The sequence below is a fragment of the Scyliorhinus torazame genome, chromosome 5 (assembly GCF_047496885.1).
Source record: "Scyliorhinus torazame isolate Kashiwa2021f chromosome 5, sScyTor2.1, whole genome shotgun sequence".
NCBI classification, from domain to species: domain Eukaryota; kingdom Metazoa; phylum Chordata; class Chondrichthyes; order Carcharhiniformes; family Scyliorhinidae; genus Scyliorhinus; species Scyliorhinus torazame.
In genome coordinates this window covers 123947576-123972730 of record NC_092711.1, presented here as the reverse complement: position 1 = coordinate 123972730, position 25155 = coordinate 123947576, and the positions used below count along the sequence as shown (strand labels likewise).

The window sequence follows — 25155 nt, the reverse complement described above, 5'->3', positions numbered from 1 at the left end:
CCAGTATGTTCTGTTTTTGTTTCAGAATGAAGCATCCGCAGTAAGTTGCATTTGTCGTTCATTTAGACATGTTTGAGATGGTGAATAAGTATGTTTATCTGCATTTGTAAATGCATGAAATTCTGTTGTGGATGAACTAGCTCCGAATATCCAAAATAGGAAGGTCCTTTTCTTCTCATTGCCTGTCGAAAATTCAGTGCTTGTGACTTAATGTGGAATTTATTTTAGTGGCTCATGAGAGTCTAAACCTCATAATCCTCGAACATACGAGATGGGGGAACAAAAGTACTTTGTGCAAACATTCCTCACACAACATGAGAAGCACTTGATGTTTCTACCCGGTATGGCCCCGGGGACCTTTCGCATGTTAGGGGAATGTGCTAACCACTACACTACAGAAACCGCTGGCGGTGCAGTAATCAATGGACTTGTGCAATGTTCAACCTCACTGTGTTGCTGCAGCTTCTCATGGTTCGTCTGAGAGGCCATGTCACTTATTACAAGAAGACAGCCGTTTCTTTAAAACCGATGTCTCAACTTATAAAACAATCAGGAATCGAACTTTACAGAACTGAAGATAAGTTATGTTTTGCTTGAAGTGGAAGTTAAATTGAGAAGGCAGGGCTTTCGAAAATAACCACAACCAGACGGGTGCATGCATTTTGCTATTTCTCGTTGATGAAGACCAGTTACGAGATTGCGGCAATAGTCAGCAACAGACTAAACTGGAAATACGAGATGTTTCTGCCCGGTTTCGAACCGGGGACCTTTCGCGTGTTAGGCGAATGTGATAACCACTACACTACAGAAACAGCTGGCAATCAACGGACGTGTACAATGTGCAACCTCACTGTGTTGCTGCAGATTCGCATGGTGAGGCTGAGAGGCGAGGCCACTTATTACAAGTCGACTGCTGTTTCTTTCAAAAACAGATGTTTCAACATATAAAACCACGAGATGTAGAAATTAGATCGAACTTAACATGATCTGCGTTAACTTCACAGGGACGTGACCCATCTAATCTACAGAGCCAAAGTGGAGAATTGAACTGACTGGAGAGCTGCATCTTAACGCTGACCTTCCGGACCTCGGCCTCCTGAAATGTTCCAAAGAAGCTCAACAAACACTCGAGGAACAGCAGCGCATCTTTCCACTGGGCTCAATACAGCTTTCACACTCATAGTGTGTGCAACCGTCTCACACTGTAAATGCTGCCCCCATTCTGTGTGTACTACCATCGCAGATTTGGGTTTGAATCTTGTTTCCACTTCGTCTTTGTATCCGGGCGGTAGTTGCTGAGAGCTGGCACAGACACAGCGGCTGGAATGGCCTCATACTGTGGTGTAATTATTCTCTCATTCGATGCTCACCTCACTCTGTGGCCAGGGAACCCTAGGCCTTTTCTCATTTAATCTCTCCTGACTTGCACCCTGTCAGAGCGCTTTCCTGTTATTCTGTTTGCTCCCACCGGGATTTGACTTGGTTAAAACGTCCGACATTTCTAACCCGTCCCGGTTTTAATGAAAAGTGATGGTGAAAGACGAGCTGTGTTGTCCTGTCGACAAATCCCGCCTGACTCGCTGAGTCGTTCCAGTATCTTCCGCAGATGTCGGATCAACTTTCGATACGAGAATTGAAGACGTTCTGCTCACTTTGCTCTGCATCAAGAATCAGCTGTCCCACCCAGTGAGTTAAAGCGCACGCCAAAAGTTCGAATTTCGAGCCAGCCAGGAGTCGAACCTGGAATCTCCTGATTCGTAGTCAGACGCGTTATCCATTGCGCCACTGGCCCAGCCGGGTGAATGCATTTTGCTATTCCTTGTTGAGCCTCTGTGGCGCATTCGGCGGGATTCATTCACATTGGGTTTCCTTTGAGAAGCTGAGCTCACACAGCAGGGAACCAATACGTTCCCGAGACAATCAAGACATTTTCTAAAAGCTTGTCTATGTGTGGATATTCACTTACTTCTATTGACTTATTCCAGTAGATTCAGGCAGCTCTCTGTATGTTTCATTTTATTCAGTTCAACAACATCAGACTGTGTAACCTCTCTTCCCCCTCCACCATCTGCTTCTTCCCCCTCCACCATCTGTATCCATCATCTTATTTTAATTCCTTGCATTGATATGTTTTACCCTCAGCATTGCCCCCCTCCCCCAGCCCATACCATCCTACTTGAGCAATCTGATCCCTGTCGCCAATTGTTCGCTGACACACTGCTTACTTTCTGCGATTAACACATTCTGATCTCTTGAGGCGCCACTATCAGCACCTTGATTAGCCTCATTTACATTCCCTTTTTCTTTCTGTCCGAGACATTTTCGTCATTTTCCACCTATTGCTGACCACTCTATCGAGGCCCAATAGGGCACGCCAACCCCGCCCCATCCACATTAGTCTGAATCTGACCCCATTTCCAGTTCTCCAGCTTTGACAAAGAGTCACCCAGGCCCGGAACGACCGCTGCCATCTCGCTCCACAGAGGCTGTCAGTCCTGCTGAGATTGTCCAGTATGTTCTGTTTTTGTTTCAGAATGAAGCATCCGCAGTAAGTTGCATTTGTCGTTCATTTAGACATGTTTGAGATGGTGAATAAGTATGTTTATCTGCATTTGTAAATGCATGAAATTCTGTTGTGGATGAACTAGCTCCGAATATCCAAAATAGGAAGGTCCTTTTCTTCTCATTGCCTGTCGAAAATTCAGTGCTTGTTACTTAATGTGGAATTTATTTCAGTGGCTCATGAGAGTCTAAACCTCATAATCCTCGAACATACGAGATGGGGGAACAAAAGTACTTTGTGCAAACATTCCTCACACAACATGAGAAGCACTTGATGTTTCTACCCGGTATGGCCCCGGGGACCTTTCGCATGTTAGGGGAATGTGCTAACCACTACACTACAGAAACCGCTGGCGGTGCAGTAATCAATGGACTTGTGCAATGTTCAACCTCACTGTGTTGCTGCAGCTTCTCATGGTTCGTCTGAGAGGCCATGTCACTTATTACAAGAAGACAGCCGTTTCTTTAAAACCGATGTCTCAACTTATAAAACAATCAGGAATCGAACTTTACAGAACTGAAGATAAGTTATGTTTTGCTTGAAGTGGAAGTTAAATTGAGAAGGCAGGGCTTTCGAAAATAACCACAACCAGACGGGTGCATGCATTTTGCTATTTCTCGTTGATGAAGACCAGTTACGAGATTGCGGCAATAGTCAGCAACAGACTAAACTGGAAATACGAGATGTTTCTGCCCGGTTTCGAACCGGGGACCTTTCGCGTGTTAGGCGAATGTGATAACCACTACACTACAGAAACAGCTGGCAATCAACGGACGTGTACAATGTGCAACCTCACTGTGTTGCTGCAGATTCGCATGGTGAGGCTGAGAGGCGAGGCCACTTATTACAAGTCGACTGCTGTTTCTTTCAAAAACAGATGTTTCAACATATAAAACCACGAGATGTAGAAATTAGATCGAACTTAACATGATCTGCGTTAACTTCACAGGGACGTGACCCATCTAATCTACAGAGCCAAAGTGGAGAATTGAACTGACTGGAGAGCTGCATCTTAACGCTGACCTTCCGGACCTCGGCCTCCTGAAATGTTCCAAAGAAGCTCAACAAACACTCGAGGAACAGCAGCGCATCTTTCCACTGGGCTCAATACAGCTTTCACACTCATAGTGTGTGCAACCGTCTCACACTGTAAATGCTGCCCCCATTCTGTGTGTACTACCATCGCAGATTTGGGTTTGAATCTTGTTTCCACTTCGTCTTTGTATCCGGGCGGTAGTTGCTGAGAGCTGGCACAGACACAGCGGCTGAAATGGCCTCATACTGTGGTGTAATTATTCTCTCATTCGATGCTCACCTCACTCTGTGGCCAGGGAACCCTAGGCCTTTTCTCATTTAATCTCTCCTGACTTGCACCCTGTCAGAGCGCTTTCCTGTTATTCTGTTTGCTCCCACCGGGATTTGACTTGGTTAAAACGTCCGACATTTCTAACCCGTCCCGGTTTTAATGAAAAGTGATGGTGAAAGACGAGCTGTGTTGTCCTGTCGACAAATCCCGCCTGACTCGCTGAGTCGTTCCAGTATCTTCCGCAGATGTCGGATCAACTTTCGATACGAGAATTGAAGACGTTCTGCTCACTTTGCTCTGCATCAAGAATCAGCTGTCCCACCCAGTGAGTTAAAGCGCACGCCAAAAGTTCGAATTTCGAGCCAGCCAGGAGTCGAACCTGGAATCTCCTGATTCGTAGTCAGACGCGTTATCCATTGCGCCACTGGCCCAGCCGGGTGAATGCATTTTGCTATTCCTTGTTGAGCCTCTGTGGCGCATTCGGCGGGATTCATTCACATTGGGTTTCCTTTGAGAAGCTGAGCTCACACAGCAGGGAACCAATACGTTCCCGAGACAATCAAGACATTTTCTAAAAGCTTGTCTATGTGTGGATATTCACTTACTTCTATTGACTTATTCCAGTAGATTCAGGCAGCTCTCTGTATGTTTCATTTTATTCAGTTCAACAACATCAGACTGTGTAACCTCTCTTCCCCCTCCACCATCTGCTTCTTCCCCCTCCACCATCTGTATCCATCATCTTATTTTAATTCCTTGCATTGATATGTTTTACCCTCAGCATTGCCCCCCTCCCCCAGCCCATACCATCCTACTTGAGCAATCTGATCCCTGTCGCCAATTGTTCGCTGACACACTGCTTACTTTCTGCGATTAACACATTCTGATCTCTTGAGGCGCCACTATCAGCACCTTGATTAGCCTCATTTACATTCCCTTTTTCTTTCTGTCCGAGACATTTTCGTCATTTTCCACCTATTGCTGACCACTCTATCGAGGCCCAATAGGGCACGCCAACCCCGCCCCATCCACATTAGTCTGAATCTGACCCCATTTCCAGTTCTCCAGCTTTGACAAAGAGTCACCCAGGCCCGGAACGACCGCTGCCATCTCGCTCCACAGAGGCTGTCAGTCCTGCTGAGATTGTCCAGTATGTTCTGTTTTTGTTTCAGAATGAAGCATCCGCAGTAAGTTGCATTTGTCGTTCATTTAGACATGTTTGAGATGGTGAATAAGTATGTTTATCTGCATTTGTAAATGCATGAAATTCTGTTGTGGATGAACTAGCTCCGAATATCCAAAATAGGAAGGTCCTTTTCTTCTCATTGCCTGTCGAAAATTCAGTGCTTGTGACTTAATGTGGAATTTATTTTAGTGGCTCATGAGAGTCTAAACCTCATAATCCTCGAACATACGAGATGGGGGAACAAAAGTACTTTGTGCAAACATTCCTCACACAACATGAGAAGCACTTGATGTTTCTACCTGGTATGGCCCCGGGGACCTTTCGCATGTTAGGGGAATGTGCTAACCACTACACTACAGAAACCGCTGGCGGTGCAGTAATCAATGGACTTGTGCAATGTTCAACCTCACTGTGTTGCTGCAGCTTCTCATGGTTCGTCTGAGAGGCCATGTCACTTATTACAAGAAGACAGCCGTTTCTTTAAAACCGATGTCTCAACTTATAAAACAATCAGGAATCGAACTTTACAGAACTGAAGATAAGTTATGTTTTGCTTGAAGTGGAAGTTAAATTGAGAAGGCAGGGCTTTCGAAAATAACCACAACCAGACGGGTGCATGCATTTTGCTATTTCTCGTTGATGAAGACCAGTTACGAGATTGCGGCAATAGTCAGCAACAGACTAAACTGGAAATACGAGATGTTTCTGCCCGGTTTCGAACCGGGGACCTTTCGCGTGTTAGGCGAATGTGATAACCACTACACTACAGAAACAGCTGGCAATCAACGGACGTGTACAATGTGCAACCTCACTGTGTTGCTGCAGATTCGCATGGTGAGGCTGAGAGGCTAGGCCACTTATTACAAGTCGACTGCTGTTTCTTTCAAAAACAGATGTTTCAACATATAAAACCACGAGATGTAGAAATTAGATCGAACTTAACATGATCTGCGTTAACTTCACAGGGACGTGACCCATCTAATCTACAGAGCCAAAGTGGAGAATTGAACTGACTGGAGAGCTGCATCTTAACGCTGACCTTCCGGACCTCGGCCTCCTGAAATGTTCCAAAGAAGCTCAACAAACACTCGAGGAACAGCAGCGCATCTTTCCACTGGGCTCAATACAGCTTTCACACTCATAGTGTGTGCAACCGTCTCACACTGTAAATGCTGCCCCCATTCTGTGTGTACTACCATCGCAGATTTGGGTTTGAATCTTGTTTCCACTTCGTCTTTGTATCCGGGCGGTAGTTGCTGAGAGCTGGCACAGACACAGCGGCTGGAATGGCCTCATACTGTGGTGTAATTATTCTCTCATTCGATGCTCACCTCACTCTGTGGCCAGGGAACCCTAGGCCTTTTCTCATTTAATCTCTCCTGACTTGCACCCTGTCAGAGCGCTTTCCTGTTATTCTGTTTGCTCCCACCGGGATTTGACTTGGTTAAAACGTCCGACATTTCTAACCCGTCCCGGTTTTAATGAAAAGTGATGGTGAAAGACGAGCTGTGTTGTCCTGTCGACAAATCCCGCCTGACTCGCTGAGTCGTTCCAGTATCTTCCGCAGATGTCGGATCAACTTTCGATACGAGAATTGAAGACGTTCTGCTCACTTTGCTCTGCATCAAGAATCAGCTGTCCCACCCAGTGAGTTAAAGCGCACGCCAAAAGTTCGAATTTCGAGCCAGCCAGGAGTCGAACCTGGAATCTCCTGATTCGTAGTCAGACGCGTTATCCATTGCGCCACTGGCCCAGCCGGGTGAATGCATTTTGCTATTCCTTGTTGAGCCTCTGTGGCGCATTCGGCGGGATTCATTCACATTGGGTTTCCTTTGAGAAGCTGAGCTCACACAGCAGGGAACCAATACGTTCCCGAGACAATCAAGACATTTTCTAAAAGCTTGTCTATGTGTGGATATTCACTTACTTCTATTGACTTATTCCAGTAGATTCAGGCAGCTCTCTGTATGTTTCATTTTATTCAGTTCAACAACATCAGACTGTGTAACCTCTCTTCCCCCTCCACCATCTGCTTCTTCCCCCTCCACCATCTGTATCCATCATCTTATTTTAATTCCTTGCATTGATATGTTTTACCCTCAGCATTGCCCCCCTCCCCCAGCCCATACCATCCTACTTGAGCAATCTGATCCCTGTCGCCAATTGTTCGCTGACACACTGCTTACTTTCTGCGATTAACACATTCTGATCTCTTGAGGCGCCACTATCAGCACCTTGATTAGCCTCATTTACATTCCCTTTTTCTTTCTGTCCGAGACATTTTCGTCATTTTCCACCTATTGCTGACCACTCTATCGAGGCCCAATAGGGCACGCCAACCCCGCCCCATCCACATTAGTCTGAATCTGACCCCATTTCCAGTTCTCCAGCTTTGACAAAGAGTCACCCAGGCCCGGAACGACCGCTGCCATCTCGCTCCACAGAGGCTGTCAGTCCTGCTGAGATTGTCCAGTATGTTCTGTTTTTGTTTCAGAATGAAGCATCCGCAGTAAGTTGCATTTGTCGTTCATTTAGACATGTTTGAGATGGTGAATAAGTATGTTTATCTGCATTTGTAAATGCATGAAATTCTGTTGTGGATGAACTAGCTCCGAATATCCAAAATAGGAAGGTCCTTTTCTTCTCATTGCCTGTCGAAAATTCAGTGCTTGTTACTTAATGTGGAATTTATTTCAGTGGCTCATGAGAGTCTAAACCTCATAATCCTCGAACATACGAGATGGGGGAACAAAAGTACTTTGTGCAAACATTCCTCACACAACATGAGAAGCACTTGATGTTTCTACCCGGTATGGCCCCGGGGACCTTTCGCATGTTAGGGGAATGTGCTAACCACTACACTACAGAAACCGCTGGCGGTGCAGTAATCAATGGACTTGTGCAATGTTCAACCTCACTGTGTTGCTGCAGCTTCTCATGGTTCGTCTGAGAGGCCATGTCACTTATTACAAGAAGACAGCCGTTTCTTTAAAACCGATGTCTCAACTTATAAAACAATCAGGAATCGAACTTTACAGAACTGAAGATAAGTTATGTTTTGCTTGAAGTGGAAGTTAAATTGAGAAGGCAGGGCTTTCGAAAATAACCACAACCAGACGGGTGCATGCATTTTGCTATTTCTCGTTGATGAAGACCAGTTACGAGATTGCGGCAATAGTCAGCAACAGACTAAACTGGAAATACGAGATGTTTCTGCCCGGTTTCGAACCGGGGACCTTTCGCGTGTTAGGCGAATGTGATAACCACTACACTACAGAAACAGCTGGCAATCAACGGACGTGTACAATGTGCAACCTCACTGTGTTGCTGCAGATTCGCATGGTGAGGCTGAGAGGCGAGGCCACTTATTACAAGTCGACTGCTGTTTCTTTCAAAAACAGATGTTTCAACATATAAAACCACGAGATGTAGAAATTAGATCGAACTTAACATGATCTGCGTTAACTTCACAGGGACGTGACCCATCTAATCTACAGAGCCAAAGTGGAGAATTGAACTGACTGGAGAGCTGCATCTTAACGCTGACCTTCCGGACCTCGGCCTCCTGAAATGTTCCAAAGAAGCTCAACAAACACTCGAGGAACAGCAGCGCATCTTTCCACTGGGCTCAATACAGCTTTCACACTCATAGTGTGTGCAACCGTCTCACACTGTAAATGCTGCCCCCATTCTGTGTGTACTACCATCGCAGATTTGGGTTTGAATCTTGTTTCCACTTCGTCTTTGTATCCGGGCGGTAGTTGCTGAGAGCTGGCACAGACACAGCGGCTGGAATGGCCTCATACTGTGGTGTAATTATTCTCTCATTCGATGCTCACCTCACTCTGTGGCCAGGGAACCCTAGGCCTTTTCTCATTTAATCTCTCCTGACTTGCACCCTGTCAGAGCGCTTTCCTGTTATTCTGTTTGCTCCCACCGGGATTTGACTTGGTTAAAACGTCCGACATTTCTAACCCGTCCCGGTTTTAATGAAAAGTGATGGTGAAAGACGAGCTGTGTTGTCCTGTCGACAAATCCCGCCTGACTCGCTGAGTTGTTCCAGTATCTTCCGCAGATGTCGGATCAACTTTCGATACGAGAATTGAAGACGTTCTGCTCACTTTGCTCTGCATCAAGAATCAGCTGTCCCACCCAGTGAGTTAAAGCGCACGCCAAAAGTTCGAATTTCGAGCCAGCCAGGAGTCGAACCTGGAATCTCCTGATTCGTAGTCAGACGCGTTATCCATTGCGCCACTGGCCCAGCCGGGTGAATGCATTTTGCTATTCCTTGTTGAGCCTCTGTGGCGCATTCGGCGGGATTCATTCACATTGGGTTTCCTTTGAGAAGCTGAGCTCACACAGCAGGGAACCAATACGTTCCCGAGACAATCAAGACATTTTCTAAAAGCTTGTCTATGTGTGGATATTCACTTACTTCTATTGACTTATTCCAGTAGATTCAGGCAGCTCTCTGTATGTTTCATTTTATTCAGTTCAACAACATCAGACTGTGTAACCTCTCTTCCCCCTCCACCATCTGCTTCTTCCCCCTCCACCATCTGTATCCATCATCTTATTTTAATTCCTTGCATTGATATGTTTTACCCTCAGCATTGCCCCCCTCCCCCAGCCCATACCATCCTACTTGAGCAATCTGATCCCTGTCGCCAATTGTTCGCTGACACACTGCTTACTTTCTGCGATTAACACATTCTGATCTCTTGAGGCGCCACTATCAGCACCTTGATTAGCCTCATTTACATTCCCTTTTTCTTTCTGTCCGAGACATTTTCGTCATTTTCCACCTATTGCTGACCACTCTATCGAGGCCCAATAGGGCACGCCAACCCCGCCCCATCCACATTAGTCTGAATCTGACCCCATTTCCAGTTCTCCAGCTTTGACAAAGAGTCACCCAGGCCCGGAACGACCGCTGCCATCTCGCTCCACAGAGGCTGTCAGTCCTGCTGAGATTGTCCAGTATGTTCTGTTTTTGTTTCAGAATGAAGCATCCGCAGTAAGTTGCATTTGTCGTTCATTTAGACATGTTTGAGATGGTGAATAAGTATGTTTATCTGCATTTGTAAATGCATGAAATTCTGTTGTGGATGAACTAGCTCCGAATATCCAAAATAAGAAGGTCCTTTTCTTCTCATTGCCTGTCGAAAATTCAGTGCTTGTGACTTAATGTGGAATTTATTTTAGTGGCTCATGAGAGACTAATCCTCATAATCCTCGAACATACGAGATGGGGAACACAAGTACTTTGTGCAAACATTCCTCACACAACATGAGAAGCACTTGATGTTTCTACCCGGTATGGCCCCGGGGACCTTTCGCATGTTAGGGGAATGTGCTAACCACTACACTACAGAAACCGCTGGCGGTGCAGTAATCAATGGACTTGTGCAATGTTTAACCTCACTGTGTTGCTGCAGATTCTCATGGTTCGTCTGAGAGGCCATGTCACTTATTACAAGAAGACAGCCGTTTCTTTAAAACCGATGTCTCAACTTATAAAACAATCAGGAATCGAACTTTACAGACCTGAAGATAAGTTATGCTTGAAGTGGAAGTTAAATTGAGAAGGCAGGGCTTTCGAAAATAACCACAACCAGACGGATGCATACATTTTGCTATTCCTCGTTGATGAAGACCAGTTACGAGATTGCGGCAATAGTCAGCAACAGACTAAACTGGAAGTACGAGATGTTTCTGCTCGGTTTCGAACTTTTCGCGTGTTAGGCGAATGTGATAACCACTACACTCCAGAAACAGCTGGCAATCAACGGACGTGTACAATGTGCAACCTCACTGTGTTGCTGCAGATTCGCATGGTGAGGCTGAGAGGCTAGGCCACTTATTACAAGACGACTGCTGTTTCTTTCAAAAACAGATGTTTCAACATATAAAACCACGAGATGTAGAAATTAGATCGAACTTAACATGATCTGCGTTAACTTCACAGGGACGTGACCCAACTAATCCACAGAGCCAAAGTGGAGAATTGAACTGACTGGAGAGCTGCATCTTAACGCTGACCTCCCGGACCTCGGCCTCCTGAAATGTTCCAAAGAAGCTCAACAAACACTCGAGGAACAGCAGCGCATCTTTCCACTGGGCTCAATACAGCTTTCACACTCATAGTGTGTGCAACCGTCTCACACTGTAAATGCTGCCCCCATTCTGTGTGTACTACCATCGCAGATTTGGGTTTGAATCTTGTTTCCACTTCGTCTTTGTATCCGGGCGGTAGTTGCTGAGAGCTGGCACAGACACAGCGGCTGGAATGGCCTCATACTGTGGTGTAATTATTCTCTCATTCGATGCTCACCTCACTCTGTGGCCAGGGAACCCTAGGCCTTTTCTCATTTAATCTCTCCTGACTTGCACCCTGTCAGAGCGCTTTCCTGTTATTCTGCTTGCTCCCACCGGGATTTGACTTGGTTAAAACGTCCGACATTTCTAACCCGTCCCGGTTTTAATGAAAAGTGATGGTGAAAGACGAGCTGTGTTGTCCTGTCGGCAAATGCCGCCTGACTCGCTGAGTTGTTCCAGTATCTTCCGCAGATGTCGGATCAACTTTCGATATGAGAATTGAAGACGTTCTGCTCACTTTGCTCTGCATCAAGAATCAGCTGTCCCACCCAGTGAGTTAAAGCGCACGCCAAAAGTTCGAATTCCGAGCCAGCCAGGAGTCGAACTTAGAATCTCCTGATTCGTAGTCAGACGCGTTATCCATTGCGCCACTGGCCCAGCCGGGTGCATGCATTTTGCTATTCCTTGTTGAGCCTCTGTGGCGCATTCGGCGGGATTCATTCACATTGGGTTTCCTTTGAGAAGCTGAGCTCACACAGCAGGGAACCAATACGTTCCCGAGACAATCAAGACATTTTCTAAAAGCTTGTCTATGTGTGGATATTCACTTAATTCTATTGACTTATTCCAGTAGATTCAGGCAGCTCTCTGTATGTTTCATTTTATTCAGTTCAACAACATCAGACTGTGTAACCTCTCTTCCTCCTCCACCATCTGCTTCTTCCCCCTCCACCATCTGTATCCATCATCTTATTTTAATTCCTTGCATTGATATGTTTTACCCTCAGCATTGCCCCCCTCCCCCAGCCCATACCATCCTACTTGAGCAATCTGATCCCTGTCGCCAATTGTTCGCTGACACACTGCTTACTTTCTGCGATTAACACATTCTGATCTCTTGAGGCGCCACTATCAGCACCTTGATTAGCCTCATTTACATTCCCTTTTTCTTTCTGTCCGAGACATTTTCGTCATTTTCCACCTATTGCTGACCACTCTATCGAGGCCCAATAGGGCACGCCAACCCCGCCCCATCCACATTAGTCTGAATCTGACCCCATTTCCAGTTCTCCAGCTTTGACAAAGAGTCACCCAGGCCCGGAACGACCGCTGCCATCTCGCTCCACAGAGGCTGTCAGTCCTGCTGAGATTGTCCAGTATGTTCTGTTTTTGTTTCAGAATGAAGCATCCGCAGTAAGTTGCATTTGTCGTTCATTTAGACATGTTTGAGATGGTGAATAAGTATGTTTATCTGCATTTGTAAATGCATGAAATTCTGTTGTGGATGAACTAGCTCCGAATATCCAAAATAGGAAGGTCCTTTTCTTCTCATTGCCTGTCGAAAATTCAGTGCTTGTTACTTAATGTGGAATTTATTTCAGTGGCTCATGAGAGACTAAACCTCATAATCCTCGAACATACGAGATGGGGGAACAAAAGTACTTTGTGCAAACATTCCTCACACAACATGAGAAGCACTTGATGTTTCTACCCGGTATGGCCCCGGGGACCTTTCGCATGTTAGGGGAATGTGCTAACCACTACACTACAGAAACCGCTGGCGGTGCAGTAATCAATGGACTTGTGCAATGTTCAACCTCACTGTGTTGCTGCAGCTTCTCATGGTTCGTCTGAGAGGCCATGTCACTTATTACAAGAAGACAGCCGTTTCTTTAAAACCGATGTCTCAACTTATAAAACAATCAGGAATCGAACTTTACAGAACTGAAGATAAGTTATGTTTTGCTTGAAGTGGAAGTTAAATTGAGAAGGCAGGGCTTTCGAAAATAACCACAACCAGACGGGTGCATGCATTTTGCTATTTCTCGTTGATGAAGACCAGTTACGAGATTGCGGCAATAGTCAGCAACAGACTAAACTGGAAATACGAGATGTTTCTGCCCGGTTTCGAACCGGGGACCTTTCGCGTGTTAGGCGAATGTGATAACCACTACACTACAGAAACAGCTGGCAATCAACGGACGTGTACAATGTGCAACCTCACTGTGTTGCTGCAGATTCGCATGGTGAGGCTGAGAGGCTAGGCCACTTATTACAAGTCGACTGCTGTTTCTTTCAAAAACAGATGTTTCAACATATAAAACCACGAGATGTAGAAATTAGATCGAACTTAACATGATCTGCGTTAACTTCACAGGGACGTGACCCATCTAATCTACAGAGCCAAAGTGGAGAATTGAACTGACTGGAGAGCTGCATCTTAACGCTGACCTTCCGGACCTCGGCCTCCTGAAATGTTCCAAAGAAGCTCAACAAACACTCGAGGAACAGCAGCGCATCTTTCCACTGGGCTCAATACAGCTTTCACACTCATAGTGTGTGCAACCGTCTCACACTGTAAATGCTGCCCCCATTCTGTGTGTACTACCATCGCAGATTTGGGTTTGAATCTTGTTTCCACTTCGTCTTTGTATCCGGGCGGTAGTTGCTGAGAGCTGGCACAGACACAGCGGCTGGAATGGCCTCATACTGTGGTGTAATTATTCTCTCATTCGATGCTCACCTCACTCTGTGGCCAGGGAACCCTAGGCCTTTTCTCATTTAATCTCTCCTGACTTGCACCCTGTCAGAGCGCTTTCCTGTTATTCTGTTTGCTCCCACCGGGATTTGACTTGGTTAAAACGTCCGACATTTCTAACCCGTCCCGGTTTTAATGAAAAGTGATGGTGAAAGACGAGCTGTGTTGTCCTGTCGACAAATCCCGCCTGACTCGCTGAGTTGTTCCAGTATCTTCCGCAGATGTCGGATCAACTTTCGATACGAGAATTGAAGACGTTCTGCTCACTTTGCTCTGCATCAAGAATCAGCTGTCCCACCCAGTGAGTTAAAGCGCACGCCAAAAGTTCGAATTTCGAGCCAGCCAGGAGTCGAACCTGGAATCTCCTGATTTGTAGTCAGACGCGTTATCCATTGCGCCACTGGCCCAGCCGGGTGAATGCATTTTGCTATTCCTTGTTGAGCCTCTGTGGCGCATTCGGCGGGATTCATTCACATTGGGTTTCCTTTGAGAAGCTGAGCTCACACAGCAGGGAACCAATACGTTCCCGAGACAATCAAGACATTTTCTAAAAGCTTGTCTATGTGTGGATATTCACTTACTTCTATTGACTTATTCCAGTAGATTCAGGCAGCTCTCTGTATGTTTCATTTTATTCAGTTCAACAACATCAGACTGTGTAACCTCTCTTCCCCCTCCACCATCTGCTTCTTCCCCCTCCACCATCTGTATCCATCATCTTATTTTAATTCCTTGCATTGATATGTTTTACCCTCAGCATTGCCCCCCTCCCCCAGCCCATACCATCCTACTTGAGCAATCTGATCCCTGTCGCCAATTGTTCGCTGACACACTGCTTACTTTCTGCGATTAACACATTCTGATCTCTTGAGGCGCCACTATCAGCACCTTGATTAGCCTCATTTACATTCCCTTTTTCTTTCTGTCCGAGACATTTTCGTCATTTTCCACCTATTGCTGACCACTCTATCGAGGCCCAATAGGGCACGCCAACCCCGCCCCATCCACATTAGTCTGAATCTGACCCCATTTCCAGTTCTCCAGCTTTGACAAAGAGTCACCCAGGCCCGGAACGACCGCTGCCATCTCGCTCCACAGAGGCTGTCAGTCCTGCTGAGATTGTCCAGTATGTTCTGTTTTTGTTTCAGAATGAAGCATCCGCAGTAAGTTGCATTTGTCGTTCATTTAGACATGTTTGAGATGGTGAATAAGTATGTTTATCTGCATTTGTAAATGCATGAAATTCTGTTGTGGATGAACTAGCTCCGAATATCCAAAATAGGAAGGTCCTTTTCTTCTCATTGCCTGTCGAAAATTCAGTGCTTGTTACTTAATGTGGAATTTATTTCAGTGGCTCATGAGAGACTAAACCTCATAATCCTCGAACATACGAGATGGGGGAACAAAAGTACTTTGTGCAAACATTCCTCACACAACATGAGAAGCACTTGATGTTTCTACCCGGTATGGCCCCGGGGACCTTTCGCATGTTAGGGGAATGTGCTAACCACTACACTACAGAAACCGCTGGCGGTGCAGTAATCATTGGACTTGTGCAATGTTCAACCTCACTGTGTTGCTGCAGCTTCTCATGGTTCGTCTGAGAGGCCATGTCACTTATTACAAGAAGACAGCCGTTTCTTTAAAACCGATGTCTCAACTTATAAAACAATCAGGAATCGAACTTTACAGAACTGAAGATAAGTTATGTTTTGCTTGAAGTGGAAGTTAAATTGAGAAGGCAGGGCTTTCGAAAATAACCACAACCAGACGGGTGCATGCATTTTGCTATTTCTCGTTGATGAAGACCAGTTACGAGATTGCGGCAATAGTCAGCAACAGACTAAACTGGAAATACGAGATGTTTCTGCCCGGTTTCGAGCCGGGGACCTTTCGCGTGTTAGGCGAATGTGATAACCACTACACTACAGAAACAGCTGGCAATCAACGGACGTGTACAATGTGCAACCTCACTGTGTTGCTGCAGATTCGCATGGTGAGGCTGAGAGGCTAGGCCACTTATTACAAGTCGACTGCTGTTTCTTTCAAAAACAGATGTTTCAACATATAAAACCACGAGATGTAGAAATTAGATCGAACTTAACATGATCTGCGTTAACTTCACAGGGACGTGACCCATCTAATCTACAGAGCCAAAGTGGAGAATTGAACTGACTGGAGAGCTGCATCTTAACGCTGACCTTCCGGACCTCGGCCTCCTGAAATGTTCCAAAGAAGCTCAACAAACACTCGAGGAACAGCAGCGCATCTTTCCACTGGGCTCAATACAGCTTTCACACTCATAGTGTGTGCAACCGTCTCACACTGTAAATGCTGCCCCCATTCTGTGTGTACTACCATCGCAGATTTGGGTTTGAATCTTGTTTCCACTTCGTCTTTGTATCCGGGCGGTAGTTGCTGAGAGCTGGCACAGACACAGCGGCTGGAATGGCCTCATACTGTGGTGTAATTATTCTCTCATTCGATGCTCACCTCACTCTGTGGCCAGGGAACCCTAGGCCTTTTCTCATTTAATCTCTCCTGACTTGCACCCTGTCAGAGCGCTTTCCTGTTATTCTGTTTGCTCCCACCGGGATTTGACTTGGTTAAAACGTCCGACATTTCTAACCCGCCCCGGTTTTAATGAAAGGTGATGGTGAAAGACGTGCTTTGTTGTCCTGTCGACAAATGCCGCCTGACTCGCTGAGTTGTTCCAGTATCTTCCGCAGATGTCGGATCAACTTTCGATACGAGAATTGAAGACGTTCTGCTCACTTTGCTCTGCATCAAGAATCAGCTGTCCCACCCAGTGAGTTACAGCGCACGCCAAAAGTTCGAATTCCGAGCCAGCCAGGAGTCGAACCTAGAATCTCCTGATTCGTAGTCAGACGCGTTATCCATTGCGCCACTGGCCCAGCCGGGTGCATGCATTTTGCTATTCCTTGTTGAGCCTCTGTGGCGCATTCGGCGGGATTCATTCACATTGGGTTTCCTTTGAGAAGCTGAGCTCACACAGCAGGGAACCAATACGTTCCCGAGACAATCAAGACATTTTCTAAAAGCTTGTCTATGTGTGGATATTCACTTACTTCTATTGACTTATTCCAGTAGATTCAGGCAGCTCTCTGTATGTTTCATTTTATTCAGTTCAACAACATCAGACTGTGTAACCTCTCTTCCCCCTCCACCATCTGCTTCTTCCCCCTCCACCATCTGTATCCATCATCTTATTTTAATTCCTTGCATTGATATGTTTTACCCTCAGCATTGCCCCCCTCCCCCAGCCCATACCATCCTACTTGAGCAATCTGATCCCTGTCGCCAATTGTTCGCTGACACACTGCTTACTTTCTGCGATTAACACATTCTGATCTCTTGAGGCGCCACTATCAGCACCTTGATTAGCCTCATTTACATTCCCTTTTTCTTTCTGTCCGAGACATTTTCGTCATTTTCCACCTATTGCTGACCACTCTATCGAGGCCCAATAGGGCACGCCAACCCCGCCCCATCCACATTAGTCTGAATCTGACCCCATTTCCAGTTCTCCAGCTTTGACAAAGAGTCACCCAGGCCCGGAACGACCGCTGCCATCTCGCTCCACAGAGGCTGTCAGTCCTGCTGAGATTGTCCAGTATGTTCCGTTTTTGTTTCAGAATGAAGCATCCGCAGTAAGTTGCATTTGTCGTTCATTTAGACATGTTTGAGATGGTGAATAAGTATGTTTATCTGCATTTGTAAATGCATGAAATTCTGTTGTGGATGAACTAGCTCCGAATATCCAAGATAAGAAGGTCCTTTTCTTCTCATTGCCTGTCGAAAATTCAGTGCTTGTGACTTAATGTGGAATTTATTTTAGTGGCTCATGAGAGACTAATCCTCATAATCCTCGAACATACGAGATGGGGAACACAAGTACTTTGTGCAAACATTCCTCACACAACATGAGAAGCACTTGATGTTTCTACCCGGTATGGCCCCGGGGACCTATCGGATGTTAGGGGAATGTGCTAACCACTACACTACAGAAACCGCTGGCGGTGCAGTAATCAATGGACTTGTGCAATGTTCAACCTCACTGTGTTGCTGCAGATTCTCATGGTTCATCTGAGAGGCCATGTCACTTATTACAAGAAGACAGCCGTTTCTTTAAAACCGATGTCTCAACTTATAAAACAATCAGGAATCGAACTTTACAGACGAAGATAAGTTATGTTTTGCTTGAAGTGGAAGTTAAATTGAGAATGCAGGGCTTTCGTAAATAACCACAACCAGACGGGTGCATGCATTTTGCTATTCCTCGTTGATGAAGACCAGTTACGAGATTGCGGCAATAGTCAGCAACAGACTAAACTGGAAATACGAGATGTTTCTGCCCGGTTTCGAACCGGGGACTTTTCGCGTGTAAGGCGAATGTGATAACCACTACACTACAGAAACAGCTGGCAATCAGCGGACGTGTACAATGTGAAACCTCACTGTTTGCTGCAGATTCGCATGGTGAGGCTGAGAGGCTAGGCCATTTATTACAAGACGACTGCTGTTTCTTACAGCTTTCACACTCATAGTGTGTGCAACAGTCTCACACTGTAAATGCTGCCCCCATTCTGTGTGTCCTTCCATCGCAGATTTGGGTTTGAATCTTGTTTCCACTTCTTCTTTGTATCCGGGCGGTAGTTGTTGAGAGCTGGCACAGACACAGCGGCTGGAATGGCCTCATACTGTGGTGTAATTATTCTCTCATTCGATGCTCACCTCACTCTGTGGCCAGGGAACCCTAGGCCTTTTCTCATTTAATCTCTCCTGACTTGCACCCTGTCAGAGCGCTTTCCTGTTGTTCTGTTTGCTCCCACCAGGATTTGACTTGGTTAAAACGTCCGACATTTCTAACCCGTCCCGGTTTTAATGAAAGGTGATGGTGAAAGACAAGCTTTGTTGTCCTGTCGACAAATTCCGCCTGACTCGCTGAGTTGTTCCAGTATTTTCCGCAGATGTTAGATCGACTTTCGATGGCAATAACAGCGTGCTTCTGTTACTTTCCCGGGGCTCGTTGGTCTAGGGGTATGACATTCACTTACCTCTATTGACTAATTCCAGTTGATTCAGGCAGCCCTCTGTATATTTCATTTTATTCAGTTCAACAACATCAGACTGTGTAATCTCTCTTCTCCCTCCACCATCTGTTTATTTCCATCAAGTTATTTTCATTCCTTCCATTGGTATGTTTTACCCTCAGCATTGCGCCCCTCCCCCCAGCCCATACCATCCTACTTGAGCAACCCTGTCGCCAATTGTTCGCTGACACACTGTTTTCTTTGTTCTGCTATTAACACATTCTGATCTCTTGAGGCGCCACTATCAGCAACTTTCTTAGCCTTGATTAGCCTCATTTACATTCCCTTTTTCTTTCTGTCCGAGACATTTTCGTCATTTTCCACCTATTGCTGACCACTCTATCGAGGCCCAATAGGGCACGCCAACCCCGCCCCATCCACATTTGTCTGAATCTGACCCCATTTCCAGTTCTCCAGCTTTGACAAAGAGTCACCCAGGCCCGGAACGACCGCTGCCATCTCGCTCCACAGAGGCCGTCAGTCCTGCTGAGATTGTCCAGTATGTTCTGTTTTTGTTTCAGAATGAAGCATCCGCAGTAAGTTGCATTTGTCGTTCATTTAGACATGTTTGAGATGGTGAATAAGTAGGTGTATCTGCATTAGTAAATGCATGAAATTCTGTTGTGGATGAACTAGCTCCGCATATCCAAAATAAGAAGGTCCTTTTCTTCTCATTGCCTGTCGAAAATTCAGTGCTTGTGACTTAATGTGGAATTTATTTTAGTGGCTCATGAGAGTCTAAACCTCATAAACCTCGAACATACGAGATGGGGGAACAAAAGTACTTTGTGCAAACATTCCTCACACAACATGAGAAGCACTTGATGTTTCTACCTGGTATGGCCCCGGGGACCTTTCGCATGTTAGGGGAATGTGCTAACCACTACACTACAGAAACCGCTGGCGGTGCAGTAATCATTGGACTTGTGCAATGTTCAACCTCACTGTGTTGCTGCAGCTTCTCATGGTTCGTCTGAGAGGCCATGTCACTTATTACAAGAAGACAGCCGTTTCTTTAAAACCGATGTCTCAACTTATAAAACAATCAGGAATCGAACTTTACAGAACTGAAGATAAGTTATGTTTTGCTTGAAGTGGAAGTTAAATTGAGAAGGCAGGGCTTTCGAAAATAACCACAACCAGACGGGTGTATGCATTTTGCTATTTCTCGTTGATGAAGACCAGTTACGAGATTGCGGCAATAGTCAGCAACAGACTAAACTGGAAATACGAGATGTTTCTGCCCGGTTTCGAACCGGGAACCTTTCGCGTGTTAGGCGACTGTGATAACCACTACACTACAGAAACAGCTGGCAATCAACGGACCTGTACAATGTGCAACCTCACTGTGTTGCTGCAGATTCGCATGGTGAGGCTGAGAGGCTAGGCCACTTATTACAAGTCGACTGCTGTTTCTTTCAAAAACAGATGTTTCAACATATAAAACCACGAGATGTAGAAATTAGATCGAACTTAACATGATCTGCGTTAACTTCACAGGGACGTGACCCATCTAATCTACAGAGCCAAAGTGGAGAATTGAACTGACTGGAGAGCTGCATCTTAACGCTGACCTTCCGGACCTCGGCCTCCTGAAATGTTCCAAAGAAGCTCAACAAACACTCGAGGAACAGCAGCGCATCTTTCCACTGGGCTCAATACAGCTTTCACACTCATAGTGTGTGCAACCGTCTCACACTGTAAATGCTGCCCCCATTCTGTGTGTACTACCATCGCAGATTTGGGTTTGAATCTTGTTTCCACTTCGTCTTTGTATCCGGGCGGTAGTTGCTGAGAGCTGGCACAGACACAGCGGCTGGAATGGCCTCATACTGTGGTGTAATTATTCTCTCATTCGATGCTCACCTCACTCTGTGGCCAGGGAACCCTAGGCCTTTTCTCATTTAATCTCTCCTGACTTGCACCCTGTCAGAGCGCTTTCCTGTTATTCTGTTTGCTCCCACCGGGATTTGACTTGGTTAAAACGTCCGACATTTCTAACCCGTCCCGGTTTTAATGAAAAGTGATGGTGAAAGACGAGCTGTGTTGTCCTGTCGACAAATGCCGCCTGACTCGCTGAGTTGTTCCAGTATCTTCCGCAGATGTCGGATCAACTTTCGATACGAGAATTGAAGACGTTCTGCTCACTTTGCTCTGCATCAAGAATCAGCTGTCCCACCCAGTGAGTTACAGCGCACGCCAAAAGTTCGAATTCCGAGCCAGCCAGGAGTCGAACCTAGAATCTCCTGATTCGTAGTCAGACGCGTTATCCATTGCGCCACTGGCCCAGCCGGGTGCATGCATTTTGCTATTCCTTGTTGAGCCTCTGTGGCGCATTCGGCGGGATTCATTCACATTGGGTTTCCTTTGAGAAGCTGAGCTCACACAGCAGGGAACCAATACGTTCCCGAGACAATCAAGACATTTTCTAAAAGCTTGTCTATGTGTGGATATTCACTTACTTCTATTGACTTATTCCAGTAGATTCAGGCAGCTCTCTGTATGTTTCATTTTATTCAGTTCAACAACATCAGACTGTGTAACCTCTCTTCCCCCTCCACCATCTGCTTCTTCCCCCTCCACCATCTGTATCCATCATCTTATTTTAATTCCTTGCATTGATATGTTTTACCCTCAGCATTGCCCCCCTCCCCCAGCCCATACCATCCTACTTGAGCAATCTGATCCCTGTCGCCAATTGTTCGCTGACACACTGCTTACTTTCTGCGATTAACACATTCTGATCTCTTGAGGCGCCACTATCAGCACCTTGATTAGCCTCATTTACATTCCCTTTTTCTTTCTGTCCGAGACATTTTCGTCATTTTCCACCTATTGCTGACCACTCTATCGAGGCCCAATAGGGCACGCCAACCCCGCCCCATCCACATTAGTCTGAATCTGACCCCATTTCCAGTTCTCCAGCTTTGACAAAGAGTCACCCAGGCCCGGAACGACCGCTGCCATCTCGCTCCACAGAGGCTGTCAGTCCTGCTGAGATTGTCCAGTATGTTCCGTTTTTGTTTCAGAATGAAGCATCCGCAGTAAGTTGCATTTGTCGTTCATTTAGACATGTTTGAGATGGTGAATAAGTATGTTTATCTGCATTTGTAAATGCATGAAATTCTGTTGTGGATGAACTAGCTCCGAATATCCAAGATAAGAAGGTCCTTTTCTTCTCATTGCCTGTCGAAAATTCAGTGCTTGTGACTTAATGTGGAATTTATTTTAGTGGCTCATGAGAGACTAATCCTCATAATCCTCGAACATACGAGATGGGGAACACAAGTACTTTGTGCAAACATTCCTCACACAACATGAGAAGCACTTGATGTTTCTACCCGGTATGGCCCCGGGGACCTATCGGATGTTAGGGGAATGTGCTAACCACTACACTACAGAAACCGCTGGCGGTGCAGTAATCAATGGACTTGTGCAATGTTCAACCTCACTGTGTTGCTGCAGATTCTCATGGTTCATCTGAGAGGCCATGTCACTTATTACAAGAAGACAGCCGTTTCTTTAAAACCGATGTCTCAACTTATAAAACAATCAGGAATCGAACTTTACAGACGAAGATAAGTTATGTTTTGCTTGAAGTGGAAGTTAAATTGAGAATGCAGGGCTTTCGTAAATAACCACAACCAGACGGGTGCATGCATTTTGCTATTCCTCGTTGATGAAGACCAGTTACGAGATTGCGGCAATAGTCAGCAACAGACTAAACTGGAAATACGAGATGTTTCTGCCCGGTTTCGAACCGGGGACCTTTCGCGTGTTAGGCGAATGTGATAACCACTACACTACAGAAACAGCTGGCAATCAACGGACGTGTACAATGTGCAACCTCACTGTGTTGCTGCAGATTCGCATGGTGAGGCTGAGAGGCTAGGCCACTTATTACAAGTCGACTGCTGTTTCTTTCAAAAACAGATGTTTCAACATATAAAACCACGAGATGTAGAAATTAGATCGAACTTAACATGATCTGCGTTAACTTCACAGGGACGTGACCCATCTAATCTACAGAGCCAAAGTGGAGAATTGAACTGACTGGAGAGCTGCATCTTAACGCTGACCTTCCGGACCTCGGCCTCCTGAAATGTTCCAAAGAAGCTCAACAAACACTCGAGGAACAGCAGCGCATCTTTCCACTGGGCTCAATACAGCTTTCACACTCATAGTGTGTGCAACCGTCTCACACTGTAAATGCTGCCCCCATTCTGTGTGTACTACCATCGCAGATTTGGGTTTGAATCTTGTTTCCACTTCGTCTTTGTATCCGGGCGGTAGTTGCTGAGAGCTGGCACAGACACAGCGGCTGGAATGGCCTCATACTGTGGTGTAATTATTCTCTCATTCGATGCTCACCTCACTCTGTGGCCAGGGAACCCTAGGCCTTTTCTCATTTAATCTCTCCTGACTTGCACCCTGTCAGAGCGCTTTCCTGTTATTCTGTTTGCTCCCACCGTTATTTGACTTGGTTAAAACGTCCGACATTTCTAACCCGCCCCGGTTTTAATGAAAGGTGATGGTGAAAGACGTGCTTTGTTGTCCTGTCGACAAATGCCGCCTGACTCGCTGAGTTGTTCCAGTATCTTCCGCAGATGTCGGATCAACTTTCGATACGAGAATTGAAGACGTTCTGCTCACTTTGCTCTGCATCAAGAATCAGCTGTCCCACCCAGTGAGTTATAGCGCACGCCAAAAGTTCGAATTCCGAGCCAGCCAGGAGTCGAACCTAGAATCTCCTGATTCGTAGTCAGACGCGTTATCCATTGCGCCACTGGCCCAGCCGGGTGAATGCATTTTGCTATTCCTTGTTGAGCCTCTGTGGCGCATTCGGCGGGATTCATTCACATTGGGTTTCCTTTGAGAAGCTGAGCTCACACAGCAGGGAACCAATACGTTCCCGAGACAATCAAGACATTTTCTAAAAGCTTGTCTATGTGTGGATATTCACTTACTTCTATTGACTTATTCCAGTAGATTCAGGCAGCTCTCTGTATGTTTCATTTTATTCAGTTCAACAACATCAGACTGTGTAACCTCTCTTCCCCCTCCACCATCTGCTTCTTCCCCCTCCACCATCTGTATCCATCATCTTATTTTAATTCCTTGCATTGATATGTTTTACCCTCAGCATTGCCCCCCTCCCCCAGCCCATACCATCCTACTTGAGCAATCTGATCCCTGTCGCCAATTGTTCGCTGACACACTGCTTACTTTCTGCGATTAACACATTCTGATCTCTTGAGGCGCCACTATCAGCACCTTGATTAGCCTCATTTACATTCCCTTTTTCTTTCTGTCCGAGACATTTTCGTCATTTTCCACCTATTGCTGACCACTCTATCGAGGCCCAATAGGGCACGCCAACCCCGCCCCATCCACATTAGTCTGAATCTGACCCCATTTCCAGTTCTCCAGCTTTGACAAAGAGTCACCCAGGCCCGGAACGACCGCTGCCATCTCGCTCCACAGAGGCTGTCAGTCCTGCTGAGATTGTCCAGTATGTTCCGTTTTTGTTTCAGAATGAAGCATCCGCAGTAAGTTGCATTTGTCGTTCATTTAGACATGTTTGAGATGGTGAATAAGTATGTTTATCTGCATTTGTAAATGCATGAAATTCTGTTGTGGATGAACTAGCTCCGAATATCCAAAATAGGAAGGTCCTTTTCTTCTCATTGCCTGTCGAAAATTCAGTGCTTGTTACTTAATGTGGAATTTATTTCAGTGGCTCATGAGAGACTAAACCTCATAATCCTCGAACATACGAGATGGGGGAACAAAAGTACTTTGTGCAAACATTCCTCACACAACATGAGAAGCACTTGATGTTTCTACCCGGTATGGCCCCGGGGACCTTTCGCATGTTAGGGGAATGTGCTAACCACTACACTACAGAAACCGCTGGCGGTGCAGTAATCAATGGACTTGTGCAATGTTCAACCTCACTGTGTTGCTGCAGCTTCTCATGGTTCGTCTGAGAGGCCATGTCACTTATTACAAGAAGACAGCCGTTTCTTTAAAACCGATGTCTCAACTTATAAAACAATCAGGAATCGAACTTTACAGAACTGAAGATAAGTTATGTTTTGCTTGAAGTGGAAGTTAAATTGAGAAGGC

General features: G+C 45.9%; 18 non-coding genes across 18 annotated transcripts; all 18 read right to left on the bottom strand.

Moving 5' to 3' along the window:
• Positions 1-739: 739 nt before the first annotated feature.
• trnav-aac (transfer RNA valine (anticodon AAC)) lies at positions 740-812 on the bottom strand. Its single transcript has one exon. It is a non-coding gene; the product is annotated as a tRNA-Val (tRNA).
• Positions 813-1719: 907 nt separating this feature from the next.
• Positions 1720-1792, bottom strand: trnar-acg (transfer RNA arginine (anticodon ACG)). Its single transcript has one exon. It is a non-coding gene; the product is annotated as a tRNA-Arg (tRNA).
• Positions 1793-3247: 1455 nt separating this feature from the next.
• Positions 3248-3320, bottom strand: trnav-aac (transfer RNA valine (anticodon AAC)). The gene has a single exon. It is a non-coding gene; the product is annotated as a tRNA-Val (tRNA).
• A 907-nt stretch (positions 3321-4227) lies between these two features.
• On the bottom strand, positions 4228-4300 carry trnar-acg (transfer RNA arginine (anticodon ACG)). The gene has a single exon. It is a non-coding gene; the product is annotated as a tRNA-Arg (tRNA).
• Positions 4301-5755: 1455 nt separating this feature from the next.
• On the bottom strand, positions 5756-5828 carry trnav-aac (transfer RNA valine (anticodon AAC)). The gene has a single exon. It is a non-coding gene; the product is annotated as a tRNA-Val (tRNA).
• A 907-nt stretch (positions 5829-6735) lies between these two features.
• Positions 6736-6808, bottom strand: trnar-acg (transfer RNA arginine (anticodon ACG)). Its single transcript has one exon. It is a non-coding gene; the product is annotated as a tRNA-Arg (tRNA).
• Positions 6809-8263: 1455 nt separating this feature from the next.
• Positions 8264-8336, bottom strand: trnav-aac (transfer RNA valine (anticodon AAC)). The gene has a single exon. It is a non-coding gene; the product is annotated as a tRNA-Val (tRNA).
• A 907-nt stretch (positions 8337-9243) lies between these two features.
• trnar-acg (transfer RNA arginine (anticodon ACG)) lies at positions 9244-9316 on the bottom strand. The gene has a single exon. It is a non-coding gene; the product is annotated as a tRNA-Arg (tRNA).
• A 2422-nt stretch (positions 9317-11738) lies between these two features.
• Positions 11739-11811, bottom strand: trnar-acg (transfer RNA arginine (anticodon ACG)). Its single transcript has one exon. It is a non-coding gene; the product is annotated as a tRNA-Arg (tRNA).
• A 1455-nt stretch (positions 11812-13266) lies between these two features.
• trnav-aac (transfer RNA valine (anticodon AAC)) lies at positions 13267-13339 on the bottom strand. The gene has a single exon. It is a non-coding gene; the product is annotated as a tRNA-Val (tRNA).
• Positions 13340-14246: 907 nt separating this feature from the next.
• On the bottom strand, positions 14247-14319 carry trnac-aca (transfer RNA cysteine (anticodon ACA)). The gene has a single exon. It is a non-coding gene; the product is annotated as a tRNA-Cys (tRNA).
• A 1455-nt stretch (positions 14320-15774) lies between these two features.
• Positions 15775-15847, bottom strand: trnav-aac (transfer RNA valine (anticodon AAC)). The gene has a single exon. It is a non-coding gene; the product is annotated as a tRNA-Val (tRNA).
• Positions 15848-16754: 907 nt separating this feature from the next.
• Positions 16755-16827, bottom strand: trnar-acg (transfer RNA arginine (anticodon ACG)). Its single transcript has one exon. It is a non-coding gene; the product is annotated as a tRNA-Arg (tRNA).
• A 1452-nt stretch (positions 16828-18279) lies between these two features.
• trnav-uac (transfer RNA valine (anticodon UAC)) lies at positions 18280-18352 on the bottom strand. Its single transcript has one exon. It is a non-coding gene; the product is annotated as a tRNA-Val (tRNA).
• Positions 18353-20261: 1909 nt separating this feature from the next.
• On the bottom strand, positions 20262-20334 carry trnav-aac (transfer RNA valine (anticodon AAC)). Its single transcript has one exon. It is a non-coding gene; the product is annotated as a tRNA-Val (tRNA).
• Positions 20335-21241: 907 nt separating this feature from the next.
• On the bottom strand, positions 21242-21314 carry trnar-acg (transfer RNA arginine (anticodon ACG)). The gene has a single exon. It is a non-coding gene; the product is annotated as a tRNA-Arg (tRNA).
• A 1452-nt stretch (positions 21315-22766) lies between these two features.
• On the bottom strand, positions 22767-22839 carry trnav-aac (transfer RNA valine (anticodon AAC)). The gene has a single exon. It is a non-coding gene; the product is annotated as a tRNA-Val (tRNA).
• Positions 22840-23746: 907 nt separating this feature from the next.
• On the bottom strand, positions 23747-23819 carry trnar-acg (transfer RNA arginine (anticodon ACG)). Its single transcript has one exon. It is a non-coding gene; the product is annotated as a tRNA-Arg (tRNA).
• Positions 23820-25155: the final 1336 nt, after the last annotated feature.